Source organism: Nicotiana tomentosiformis, chromosome 3 (assembly GCF_000390325.3).
Source record: "Nicotiana tomentosiformis chromosome 3, ASM39032v3, whole genome shotgun sequence".
Lineage (NCBI taxonomy): Eukaryota > Viridiplantae > Streptophyta > Magnoliopsida > Solanales > Solanaceae > Nicotiana > Nicotiana tomentosiformis.
The window spans coordinates 32,644,468-32,659,053 of NC_090814.1; the positions used below are offsets into that span (position 1 = coordinate 32,644,468).

The 14,586-nt window shown below is 37.4% G+C and overlaps 1 long non-coding RNA gene across 1 annotated transcript; it reads right to left on the bottom strand.

The window, feature by feature from the left end:
- Positions 1 to 342: 342 nt before the first annotated feature.
- On the bottom strand, positions 343 to 5,371 carry LOC138907002 (uncharacterized). The gene is made up of 3 exons (XR_011414668.1): positions 2,357 to 5,371; positions 2,024 to 2,067; positions 343 to 688 (listed from the first exon to the last, which is right to left on the bottom strand). It is a non-coding gene; the product is annotated as an uncharacterized lncRNA (long non-coding RNA).
- Between the last annotated feature and the right edge of the window lie 9,215 nt (positions 5,372 to 14,586).

Sequence of the window (14,586 nt, forward strand, 5' to 3'; positions counted from 1 at the left end):
AAAGAATGATTATTTGCATACGAATAATTCGACCAAAGAAACAAAGTGTGAAAATATTAGCATGAATGAGTAAGTTTTAAAGGAATGAAAAATATAAAATATTATGTAGTGACATGTGGAATGTTTATAAATTAACTAAATGAATATTGATTAAAGGATACACTTGGGAATATTTTGATTTATGTGCAAAAAATAACTATTTAAGTGAAAAGCTGTCACGCCCCGACCTCGGAGAGCATGACCGGCGCTCAACCGAGATATCCCGGTTAAGCAAGCCTACTAGATGCCTTCTACCCAACCTTGCCCATTAACAATATAAAAATCAGTACAAGAGATAGACATGAGAAGAGTCAAGTGTTCCACATTCTTTTTCCATTATTCAAAAGAGATTCATTTACGACTTCCTAAAAATTACAAGTTTATAGATATGATGAAAAATATATTTGTCACATACCAATACTTTTAGTTCATTACCCAACATAAAACACCACCCACAACCTGTCTACGGAACCTCTAAGTACAATAGAAGTGAAGAATGGAAGTGCCGACGACAAGGCCCCGACTATACCTCAAATCACAAAATATAACGTCAAATGACATAAAGCTCGGAACAGAGTAGGGCTCACCAAAACCTGCTGAATAAGGAGTAACTGCTATCGAGGATTAAGACCACCCGCCGGTGAACTACCTGCATCCATTGAAGATGCAATACCCCCAGCAAAAGGGACGTTAGTACATGTGGAATAGTACTAGTATGAAAACCAAAATACCTATTCAAGGACTTGGAAATACAACATGGATATGATGAATCATAGTAACAAATAAAGGGCTTAGATAGCAGTTAAAGTCAAAGAAAATTTATTAAGAGCTTCCAATAATATTTATTAAAATAATATTTATTAATTTTAAGTCTGGGATCCTCTGTAACCACCTTTATACAAAGAACCCCTGCCGCCTCACCCCAATGTATGCGGGTGGAGGTGCAATCACAATACCATAAACTCTACACAAAGCGGCCCTGTCGCCTCACCCCAATGTACGCGGGTGGCGGTGTAATCACAATACCACAACTCTACACAAAGTTGCCCTGTCGCCTCACCCCAATGTATGCGGGTGGAGGTGTAATCACAATCCCACAACTCTATACAAAGAGGCCCGGTCGCCTCACCCCAATATATGCGGGTGGAGGTGTAATCATAATACTACAATTCTACACAAAGCGGTCCTGCCGCCTCACCCCAATGTATGCGGGTGAAGGTGTAATCACAATACCACAATTTAGATTCCCAAAACGATAATAGTTTGTATAACGAGTTCTCTTCCAATCAACCGTTTGGCACCTTTGGCCTTAGCAAGTGTAAGTTCATTAGGTTTCATTACATGAGAAATAAGTGTTTGGTTACATTGATTTCATACAAGGTTTTCTTACCAAAAAGGAGTATAACATAATTTAATCACATAAGAAAATCTTTAACACATCATTTATTCTTGAAATACTTTTTCCCAAAAGGGCAATAGACAATTTCAACTCATGAATATATAAGAGCGCAAAACACATTGGAAATACTTACAAAGCATATCATTAGTTAAAATAACCACATTTGGGCATGACTTGAGTACATAAGCTTTTAGGCACATCTATTTTGAAAGTCGATTTGGAACAGTTGAATCAAGGCTCATTTTATAACCTTTCTCACATCATTTAATTTCCTTGGCACCATTGGCCACAAGTATAATTTTCATTCTTAGTACGTTGGCCACACTTTATATCTCCAACTCACTTCTTTCACTTTCAAGCATCTTTATAGATTATCAACAATATGAACATTCGAAATCAAGGCCTTAAGTATATATATGAGTAATAGGAGTTTTAGACGCATTGAGTATTCTTTCCAAGTTATGCATAATGGACTTTCATTTAAAACATGAATTGAAGTTATAACGCTTTAACACATAAACCATACTTAAAACTTACGGGAATATCATGAAATTCAATTCTAAAAGAGTAGTTTAGCCAACATACCTTGCTTTGAGCTTTTCTTAAATTACTACAATGCCCCAACACTCCTGGCAATAACAATCTATAGTAAGATAGCGAAAATAGGATAATAATTAGAAGAATTCTCATGGTGTAACTCTCTTAGAAATTTGTCAAATACCTAGTATGCAAAATAGACTACAAAGCTCTACAATGGTATTCCCTTCCTCCCTCAACCAATTTCAATAAGATACTACTCAAAATAGTTCAAAAACCTCACATTGTACCACCTATTGGCACATGCATGGCCTATCTCTAACTACACAATCTACTTAGACCCTAAACAATTTGCATGGATGATGTAGGATAAGAACTTACCCGGATAAACAGTGGTCTACTGAGTGGCTTCTTGATTCCTGAAGATTGGTGCAAGAATGGGTGATTTGAATGCTAGATTTCCTCCTTCTCTCTCTAGAAATACTCTCACCTCTCTCTAAAATCATCAGGCATCCGCTTCAAAATGAGCCCCTAAGGCTATTTATCAAAATGGGATCGGGTTATAATAATAGGAAAATGGACCCTCCGAACTCAGGTATGCGGTTGTAGAATGGACCACAGAACAGATATGCGGCCCGCAAAATGGACCGCGAAAACGATGCCAAGAACTAGCTGGTCTGGACCGGTCTACGATAGGTCTGCGGTCCGCATACCACTTATGCGGCCGCATAATCACTCTCCAAAATTCTTCATGCCAAACCTGCGACGGATGTGCGGACCGCAAAATAACTATGTGATCGCATAATGGACCGCAGAACAACCTTCAAAATTCAATAAATTCTTTGCTCAACTACGCGATGATTATGCGGCCCGCAAAATGATTCTGCGGTCGCGAAACTGACCGCTAAATTGCCTTCTTCAGCCAAAAGTTTCCATTAACTCCTCAGTGCATTCTTCAACCCAAAAGAAGTCCGTACCGCGGCGAGCTTGCTAGCCGCAAAGAATTTCTACAATCCTCAAACACGTAAGTTTACATCGGCACTACAAAACCTCAAATTCCTTGGTGAAATTTACTGAGCATTACAAAAGCTAGAAATAGAAATTCACTCTAAATGATCGGTAAGAGTGGAAAAAGAATAATCTTTAAACAATCTTAGTAGATAATGGATAAACTAAAAGAATTAATTTAATGAATAATGAGTATGGCATGTGAAAAATGTATCAAAATGTTTATGACAGAAAATTATCCCATCAATACAAAGAAATATTCGCACTAAAAAAGAGTTATCATTCAATGAGTAACTAAAGACCATCTCTTGAGTCATGGTCTTGAAACACAAATTATGAGTCCAGCCTAAATGACTACAAGGCCCAAATCGCTCAAAGAAAAGCACGACAATATAATTCTAATGTATTTACAAATTATGCCTACTCAAAATATATTAGTTGGAGAATAATTTACATATAGAGAGGTCCGAAAGGCATACTAGTATAGCTTTAAGAAAATACGATAAAATGATTTATTTTTATTTTCATGAAAAGAGGATGACATGTTTTATTTTAGGTATACAACTAACCTAATTGATTATGTATACGTTAATTCTAATTGATTGACCAAGTTTAGTATATATATTTGAAAACCTAAGTGTTCATAAAAATTATGTGAATTATCTAATGTACAATATTATAAGTTAACCCGATTATTACCAAATGAAATTCACCCTAAGTGTTTGGTAAATAGATAAACATCAAAGCAAAGCAAGAAAATACGATATTTATCTACTACTTTACTATACTTTACGGTTTGGATACATCCAAGAATAGGAAGTGCGAAGCGGGGAGCTTTGACGGTAATTTGTCTTTTTGTCTTTGGGTGACGTCTCCCGAAAGCAACTCCCATGTGATAGTACCTCGCAAGACAAGAGAAGTGAAATTGTTAGTAAAATAATAAAAGGTAAAATAAATTAAACAACATATTTTGAAATGGTTTTTGGTTTTTAAATGTTTTTGGAATATTGCTTTTGAAAGACTTTAGGAAAATAGTTAGAAATAATATAGGAAAATACTCTTTGAAAATGTTTTGTTTTTGAAAGATTTTTTGGAAAAATATTTTTGGGAAATAGTTTTAAAAATAATATAGGAAAATACTTTTTTGAAAATGATTTAAAAAATATTTTTGGAGGCTCATATGGTGTATGCCATATAGCAATAAGACATTAGAATGCAAACGCCGATTTGGTAGCGACTCCGCGTTGCCTCCTGAAGCACGGACATTCACATTCTCGTCTTTTATTTTTTCTTTGACTTTTGTCATCGTCTAGTTAAAATATATTTGTTCCGGGTCCGGAGGATAATGTAGTATCTTGTCCTTTACCAGTCTGAATATCATCTCCAGGCCTCAAAAATTAATATCTTTTTTTATAGACATGGCACTATAGCGTTATTCTGCAGTGCCTAACAAGTTTAACAATTTCCAAAAGTCCGTTACGTATGGCGGTCAAGGGAACAAGAGCAAGAACAGTGCTGAACATGTAGTCATAGAACATAGCTTAGCTTCAGTAGGCAGTCATAATATGTGTCCTTCAAAGAACTGAAGGAGTCTAAAGAACAGAAAAACATTAGAAACGAAGAAAATCATCATGAATAGGCACAAAAACAGATCCAAATAATGTAGTAAATACCAACAAAATCCTACCCAAGAAATAAGCAAACACAATAGTTAAACCAACGAAATTTGTTGGTTTTCAAATAGAACACCAAGCAGCGTTTTCCATGGAAATTGCCGGAATTTAATTTTCCGGCCAGATTTCAGTAATGACAAGAGCATTTCCAGAAAAACGTCAGGGTCCCGGAGTTAAAGTTCCGGCGAGGTAGCGAGATTCCGGCGAAGTAACGTTAACATCCAAATGGAAATTTTATCCAGATCTTTATAGATCTAGTTTTATTGATAGCAAATCTACAAGAATGAAAGGACATGGAGGACATAGTCGTCGAAAATTACTGTCCGGCCAGATCTGTAAATCCGGCCAGGTCTAGTCATCCACCTGTTAACAAAAAAAGCACATAAATAAAGGATAAGGGTGTTGAACGAAGAGGGGCAGCAGCGGTCGTAGTTCATCGATGGCGTCTCCGCCTTGCCGGTCAACACCTTCGGTGGCGGCGACAACAGTGGCATGAGGAGTGAGGGAGGACGACGGGGTGCGGCTACTCTTCTCAAGAATGAGAGATGAGAGACTAAGGGGGAGGGCTGGTGGCAGCCATGGAAGGAGGAGATGGGCGGCTGGTACCATCAGTTAAAGATCTGAGCTTCAGATATTCTGTAGACAGCCTTTAGTACCCGCTATAACCACTATGATATCTTTTGGGTTGACCAATGCCCCACCAGCTTTCATGCACTTGATGAATAGCATGCTTCAGCCTTATGTTGATTCCTTCGTCATCGTGTTTATTGATAATAAATTTGTGTACTCTCGCAGTTGAGATGAGCATGAATAGAGAATGAGGTTCGTGCTCTAGACGTTGAGGGAGAAGAAGTTATATGCTAAATTCTCCAAGTATGAGTTTTGATTAGACTCGGTGGCGCTCTTGGGCCATGTGATATCTAGTGAGGGGATTAAGGTGGATTCGAAGAAGATTGAGGGAGTTCAGAGTTGTCCCAAACCTTCTACTGCTACTGAGATCAGGAGTTTCCTAGTTTGGCTAGGCATTATCGCCGCTTCGTGAAGGGATTCTCGTCCATTGAATCTTCTTTGACTAGATTGACCAGAAGGGTTCCCCATTCAGGTGGTCTAACGAGTGTGAGGAAAGCTTTTAGAAGCTCAAGACTACCTTGACTACAACTCCAGTTTTGGTGTCGCCTTCAGCATTGGGTTCTTACACAGTCTATTGTGATGTTTCACGGGTTGGCATTGGGTATGTGTTGATGTATGAGGGTAGAGTGATTGCTTATGCTTTGCGTCAGTTGAAGCCTCATGAGAAGAACTACCCAGTACACAATTTGGTGTTAGCAGCCATTGTTCACGCGCTCAAGATGTGGAGGCATTATCTTTACTGCGTGTCTTTGAGGTGTTCATGGATCACGTGAGTCTCCAGCACTTATTCAAAAAAATGGATTTTAACTTGAGCCAACGGAGGTGGTTAGAGCTACTAAAGGACTATGATATCACCATTCTTTATCACTCGGGGAAGGCCAATGTGGTTACCGACACTTTGAGTAGGAAGGCTGAGAGCATGGGGAGTCTTGCTTATATCCCAGTTGGGGAGTGACTGTTAGCATTGGATGTTCAGGCTTTGGCTAATAGGTTTGTGAGATTGGATATTTTGGAGCCTAGCGGGGTACTTGCTTGTGTTGTATCTCAGTTGTCCTTGTTTGAGTGTATCAAGGTGCGTCAATATGATGATCCACTTGCTTGTCCTAAGGGAAACGGTGCACCATGGTGATTCTAAGGAGGTTATTTTTGGTGATGATAGGGTGTTGATGCTTCGGGGTCGGATTTGTGTGCCTAGTGTGGGTGGGTTGCGAGAGTTGATACTTGAGAAGGCCCATAGTTTGTGTTATTCCATTCATCCGGGTGCAGCGAAGATGTATCATGATTTGAGGCAGCACTATTGGTGGCGGAGGATGAGAAAGGATATTGTTGAGTATGTTGCTCGGTGTTTGAACTGTCAGCAAGTGAAGTATGAGCATCAGAGATCGGGTGGGTTGCTTTAGAGGCTAGATATTCCAGAGTAGAAGTGGGAGTGTATCACTATGGATTTTGTAGTTGGGCTTCCACGTACCTTGAAGAAATTCGATGCAGGGTGGGTCATTGTGGACAGACTGACCAAGTCTACATACTTCATTCCTGACATGACTATTTACACTTCATAGCAGCTCGCTCGAATTTATCTTCGTGATATTGTTCGCCTTCATGGTGTGCCCGTGTCTATTATCTCGGATCGAGACATGCAGTTTACATCATATTTTTGGGGAGCATTGCAGTAAAAGTTGGGCACACAGATCGAGCTGAGTACAGCATTTCATCCCCAGATAGATGGGCATTCCAAGAGTACTATTCAGATATTGGAAGACATGTTACGAGCATGTGTCATTGATTTCGGGGGTTCATGGGATCGGTTTCTACCGTTAGTAGAGTTTTCCTACAACAACAGCTATTAGTCGACTATCTAGATGGCTCCTTATGAGGCCTTATATAGGAGACGATGTTGTTTTCCGGTTGGTTGGTTTGAGCCTAGGGAGGCTAGGTTGTTGGGCACTGATTTGGTCCATAATTCTTTGGAGAAGGTGAAGTTGATCCAGGAGAGACTTCATACAGTACAGTCCGGGCCTAAGAGTTATGCTGATAGGAAGGTTTGTGATGTGGCATATATGGTGGGTGAGAAGGTTCTACTAGAACAACTCAGCCCAATGTAGGGCCTAGCATACGTGTCACTTCAATATCAATATAACCGGTGCAGCGTGCAACCCGATCCATATATCCATATCAATACGGATCTATGGCCTACATCAGTCATCAATTTGCTCAAGTCTCAATATGCATACATCATCACAGAAATACAATCTAACAATATAACATGGAATATCATAATATGCCTCAATACAGTTTAAACTCGTGTCACGTACAAGGACACCAATAACATGTGTGAAAACATATCCAAAGTGCACAAAGACAGAGATACAACATGCGAATGTGACTATGTTGACTGTATAGTGTGACTACGACTAAGAAAAATAGCTCAACATGGCGAAAATAGCACTATCATGTCTCAAACAATTAAACAGGTAGTCTAGGCATGATTTCTAGCATGGATAATGTCCCACATAGTCATATAAATGGAGAAAATACGTTATCAAAGAAGCATGATAGAAAAACAAGGCATACAATAGCCTAAGAACTACCCATATCATGAATACCTCAGTACACGCACTTGTGCCCATCACCTAGCACGTGCAGGTAACACCCCCAAAAATTTTCAAATTTTAAAGGCCTGATTTGAAGGTCATTAAGCACTGAGCATATTTTTTATAAGCTAACAATAACTATGATTATGGATAAATCTATTTGAAAATTTGGACATGTGTTGTACATGGTTCGAAGGGTTATAAGGACATTTAGAAGTGGGGGAAAGTAGTTTGGAAAAAGTTGAAATTGTTACAAGGAAGAAGGTGCCCAAGGTCACACATGACCTAACTTCAAATGACTATATCTCTATGTGTATAATCAGTTATGTTGGGTTCAACCTATTACATTAAATCCCCTTGGGTCTAATTTCCAACGGTTCAAACCTTTAATTATTTGGACTTTTGTACTAAAAGTTATAATCAATTTACTGAGCACTGTGTGATGTGCGCCCGACTGCGCGGCAGCGCACCTTAGAGCGCATTTGAAGAAGTCGGCTGCCCCAAGTGCATGCCCAGATGCATGGCAGCATACCTGGGAAGGTTATATATACCCACTAGGTTGGGAGAGATGATTTGGGGTCAAATTTTGGGAGTTCTTTGGGGCTTTTGAAGAGGATTTCGACCAAGGCTTCACTTAGATCATACAAGGTGAGTTGTTATCTATATTTTATGTTAATTCAAGTTGATTAACACTACTAGTAACAAGATTCAACTATGAAATTTGTTAGATTCTTCCAAATCCTCTAAGAGCACAAAAATAGAGATTTTCAAGATTTGTCTTCAAGAGGTAATCCCACTACTCAATGATTATCTATTATGTATAAATAAGTATATAGAAGGTGATTTGGAGTAAACATTTTGGTTTGGTTGAGTTGGGAGATGAACCCTAGAAATAGGTATTGTAAATAAGATTGACTAGTGAGTAGAGACGATGAATAGTGTCGATTTTGTGAAAATGAGTTAAATGATATTCCTTATAATCCTTTGAGCAATTCGATTATTGAATATCGTATTGTTGGGTATGCAATTAGAGATTGAGAGTTAAAAACTCAAGAATCGACTTTTATGGTGGGAATATTAATTTTTACTAGTCTTGTAAAGTTGGACCTAAGTGTTGAATACTTAGTTGACTTAGTTGGTGTTATCGTAACATGTTGTTGATGAATATGAGTTTTTATGTAGATATTGGCTTGTTAGCGACATTTGAGAGTTCAAATGAATTCGATCCTTATAGTACTATTTTGGAGCTTAGATTTAAGGTAAGTTGATTAAAACATACTGTACTTGAGGGATTTTCTATAAACACATGTTTTGACTTGATACATGATATTGTTCATAAATGTGCATCTGCACTCATTGGGACAAGCGGGAAGGGATGTTACCATGGTCTTTGCGTCGTGTTGCATATGAAATGATGTCATGTTGATTTGTAAAAACTTATTTTCAAAAACTTTTTAGCAAATGACACTTGAGGCAAATGGTATAAGTTTTATTAAAAACTTATGTTGATGATAAATGGATTAAGCGTTTGAGTTCTATTGTTATCTTTGTTTTATAAAATGAGAAATATAATATTTCTATAATATTTATATTTTGAAGTAGCACTTGTTAAATCTTTAAGGATTGAATTCTCAATTTGTTAATAGCTGAATATGAAATGAGGAAGGACCTTATTTGATTTTGTTCAAACGATTTGGATTGGCTATAAATGTCATTATTTGATAAAATAGATACTTTAATGCTATTCAGCTATTGATCTATTTTTGGAGTATCAAATATTTTGGGAGTTACTTGTATTCACCGAGATTACCTTCGGATATATTGTGCTTGTCTTCATGAAACTACACGTGCCGGTGTAGGCGTAGATGGCCACTTTGTGATATAGACTAGGCGGAGTATCCTCCTTAAGAGGTGCTATTTTGTGTTATTAATAGCTTGGCTAAGTCGATTCGTACGGCACTGCGATGAGACGACCTGAGCAAGTACGGTATATGATACTTGCCGATAGGTACATAACCTAGTTGACCTTCTTGTGACGGTGATGGTATAGTACTGCTGGTGAAAGTTAAAAGATGATTTTTTTTATGTATATGCCTAAGGAGCCGAAAGTGATTTCAATGTTTTAATGAAGTTAAAATGATTTTGCATGATTTTATTAGAATCATGGGTTGATATAAATATTTTAAAAGTTTGTATCATGATTTACATTTTACTAGTCTTTTTATTTAAAATGCTAAGGAGTATGAACTTGTGTAATGGTTTATCACTTCATATAAAATGTTGGTTTCATATATTTTATAAAGTCTTGTCCCAGGAACTTGAGTTAGAGAAGTCTATGACACTTATTGAGTACTATGGTGGTGTACCCAGCCCTCAGGGGCCCCTCTACAGGGTCTCGCTTTCTTTATATATTTTCAGGATGAGATGTGTCATGTGATGAGCAGATGTGGCTAAGATGACTCTATTTCCAAGGTATATAGTGAGGCACCACTTCTATTTTATGGTGGCTGTCATGTTGATCTTACTTTCTTCTGGTTGGGGTTTGTCCCAAGTATTTATTCTATCCTTGTGTCATAGAGATTCCATAGACAATTATCATTATTTTTTATTTTAACTGAGAGTTATTCATATCACATGTATCAAAGGAATATTGTTAACCTTATGTATTTTCAAATATTGAAAATGGTAGATTTAAGGATTATGTTTCATGTATGGTCTTAATCATTTAAAATCATTGTGTTTTTAGAAATGACTTTTGCATGCATCTATTAGGCATATAGATGGGTATTCTTGTACAGGTTGGTCCATCCGGGTTCGATAGTATACCGGGTGTCGATCACGTAGTTTTGGGTCGTGACAATGTGTCACCCCCGACCCATCTCAAATATCATAGTTTCGAGGGATATCAACCCTCAAATCTAAGTTTAGATATATTACTTACCTCAAACAAGACAAATCAAATACCGAGCCAACCAAGCAATACTCTAGAAATACCATCTCGCACAAATCAACCTTCGAACGGATCGAAACTAGTCAAAAGCAACTCAAAAACATCAAAAATGCCTTAGGAAACAAATCCAAGCGGTAAAGGACGAATCTTTAATAAAAAAACTCAAAGTCAACCAAAAGGTCAACCCGTGCCCGTACCTCGGAACCGAGTAAAACTCACAAACTCCGATAACTTATTCAATTACGAGTCCAACCATACTAATTTCACTCAAATTCGACTCTAAATCGATGCTCAAAAACTCAATTAATCACTTTAGGAATAATTTAGACAAAAACCGCCCATTTCTCTTTTGAAATCATCAATCAAATGCCAAAATCGAAGATAGAACCATGGAATGTAATCAAAACAGAGTAGAAAATACTTATCCCAATCCATGTGGTAAACATTGCTTCCAAAATCGCCCCAATCCGAGCTCCCAATCTCAAGTTGTGATAAAAATGAACCAAAACCCCGATATATAGCTTATGCCCAGCTTTTTTTGCATTTGCGAGTAACTAACCGCTTCTACGGCATCACTTCTGCGACCCAAGAGACTGCTTCTGCGCCATTGCTGATGCGTTGAATCCTCCGCATTTGTGGTCTCCCGTTTCCCGCTCCACTTATGCTTCTGCGCTATGCCTGCCGCATCTACGGCTTCGCACCAGAGCCCAAATTTCCACAGGTGCGGTCACACCAGTAGTCAGCCAAAACCAGCATTAATTAGCATGACTTAAAATGATCTGAACCACGTCGGAAACTCATCCGAGACCCTCGGGACCCCATCCAAACATGTCAATGAGTTACAAAACATAACACAGACTTATTTGAGGCCTCAATTCATGCATAATAATATCAAAACCACGAATCACACCTCAAATCAAACTTTATAAACTTTTGAACTTTCAACTTCCAAAACCCGTGCCGAACCATATCAAATCAACCTGGAATAACCTCAAATTTTGCACAAAAGTCCCAAATGACCTAACGAATCTATTACAACTCCCAGAACAACAATCTGAACCCAGTATCATCAAATTCAACTCCCAATCAAATTTATGAACTTTCCAAACCTTTAAATTGCCATCTTTCGCAAAATAGAGCCGAAACCTTCTTGAAAAATCCAAATGCAAATCCGAGCATACGCCCTAGTCCCAAATCACCATTCGGACATAACAGAACCCTCGAAACTCCATTCCGGGATTAAATGCATAAAAGTCAAACTTGGTCAATTCTTCCAACTTAAAGCTTCTAAAATGAGAATCATTCTCCCAATTCAATTCTGAATCCCCCAAAAACCAGAACGGATGATTCACGCAAGTCATAATATATCATACAAAGCTACTCATGCCCTCGAACCATTGAACAAAATAGTCGGTCTGATCGTTACAATTTTGAGCTGACTTAATATAAAAATTTGCTATTTTCTTTTCTTACTTTTTATTTGTTGTTATTTTAACATACCGCAAGCCTTAATTGGTGCATAAATACCTTTTTAAAAAAAATAAAATTGGTGTTTATCGAGAAAAGAGCTTTTAATACCACTTCAAACGAGTTTAGGGAGTAGTATGTCACACCCCATGTTTTCATACGTGAGAGTACGTTAAAAGACAATTGATGTAAGCCCAGAAATGAGATCATCTTTGAAATGACATAAAATAATTTAATAATGTTACTTTGGAGGTTACAAATTAAGATCATAAATAACAAGTACCAAGATAGTTGGTTATAAGCTAAACAAATTGAAGAAAATAAGTTTTGTCGAAAGTCGACAAGTTGGGAATGTTATAACATGTACATTTGGGGTGAAACTAAGGTTTTTAATATTATAAGGAGGTTATGTCATAAGTTATTTTAGTCGTATGATAGTGGTGTGCTATGTTTGAAGTCAAGCAAGTTGTGGCACAAAAGTTGGCAAAGGTCATCAAAAGTTACATTAATAAATGTGATGAAACTTATGTCAAATATAGCTGCATTTTTCTCCCAATACACTTGAAATTACGGGATGCTACACCTACAAAATTAAAGATCAACGAGTCTAATTTCTTACACATTAAATCGTTCGTCAATACGATATCGGAATAAAGATGTGTCACCTACTTCCTTAAATGAAAGCACGAAACATGTCCAAAAAGAGGATACTTTGGGTCAGACAAAGAGCCCTTTTAAGGGGTGATTTTCTTCAGATACTACACTCATTATAGAGCAAAAAAATCAGAGATAAGCCCCTGCAAGCATCTACCAAAAATTCAACACAAAAACCTAAATAATTTTCTCTTCTTTTTAAGTTCTAGTTGGAGGAAAACCTAAGGGTTGAAGAACCAAGATAGGAGCTGAGATATTCAACAAATAAGGTTAGTATACTTCCCTCTTTCATCCATTTTTTCTGCTGTAAAAGTAGAGAAAATTCATTCAATAATTGTAAGAACTCACGGGACGGTGATCGGAAGTCGTGAGCTCGAGTTATTCAACTTGTAGCGGACTGTATTGTGGGTTGTTTTGTGTTATTGTTGGGTTGTCTATTTTGCTACTATTTTATGGATTTTTGGAGGATAAAGGGTGTGAAGAAGCACCACATAATGGAAGAATGGTGGGCTGGTTGTCCGTCGTGACATTTTCAGGTTGTTTGACACTACTATGGTTATCGTTTTGTGTATAAAGTGTTGGGGTGTGTGGGCTGTTTTGTGGTATTTTGTGAATGATATAAGGTTGGATATGATGTATACATGTTTTTATGATTGTGCTATTGTTGTTGGTGGTGTTATGTCGAATTGGGAGGAAGTAAAGATTATAGGGGAGATGTTGCCCGTTTTATTATAAAATAAGCATGTCGTTCGTTGTGCGACAGTTGTACCTTCCGTAACTTAATAATAGTCTTATTATCGTTGTTGTAGATTAAGGTTTGACGAGATGAGTTCAACGTGGTTATTGGACAGATTGTGATAAGGTATGTTAAGGCTAAACCCTTCTTTCATTTTGACATGATCCCGCTGTTGCACCCTATTTTGCACTAGTCAAAACAAGATTCAACTTGTGATTTCTCTGTTGTTGATGAAAGAGAGTCACCACATAATATTTAAAGGTATACTAGGGTACCTATTTAATTACTAAGGCTATTTTCTTAATTGGTCTGCTAACCGGTGAGATTTTGAGTAAGGGTTCTTGTTCTTCTAAGGGGAAGGTGTTAGGCACCCTTTAAATTCGACCTGAGATAGCTCCATAGGACTTAGACTAGGTTAAAGGGTTAGTTGTTTGTATTGTGCTTAAACTAGTATTAGAGAGATGGCATATTATGTATCTATTTGCAAAGACTTAATACTTGAAAAAAGGGTATGTGGTTTTTAAAGGGCATAGGTTTAGAAAAGCTTTGAAGACAATGTTGTATATGATTGAAGGGGTTTAGGATATTGCACATAAGGTTTGTGTTTATAAAACATATGAGATGGGATTAAATTGCAAACACTTTGTGTTTAAATGATTATGGCTATTTATGTAACTCTAGTGAAGTAAAAATATTGTAAAGAAGTAGGTTAAGATATACCTTGATTCTCAAATTTCATTTTGAAGAAATCGTTTGATGCCCCTCTTATTGAGCGGCGACATTTGTTTAATTTTGTTATAAAAGCACAGTTTAGAAGCTCAATTTTAGATTTCACTTCAGGTTTTTGAGAAGAGAGGATTATCGCCTTTTGCTAAAGCTGTTTTGTTCCCAAAAGACTTCAT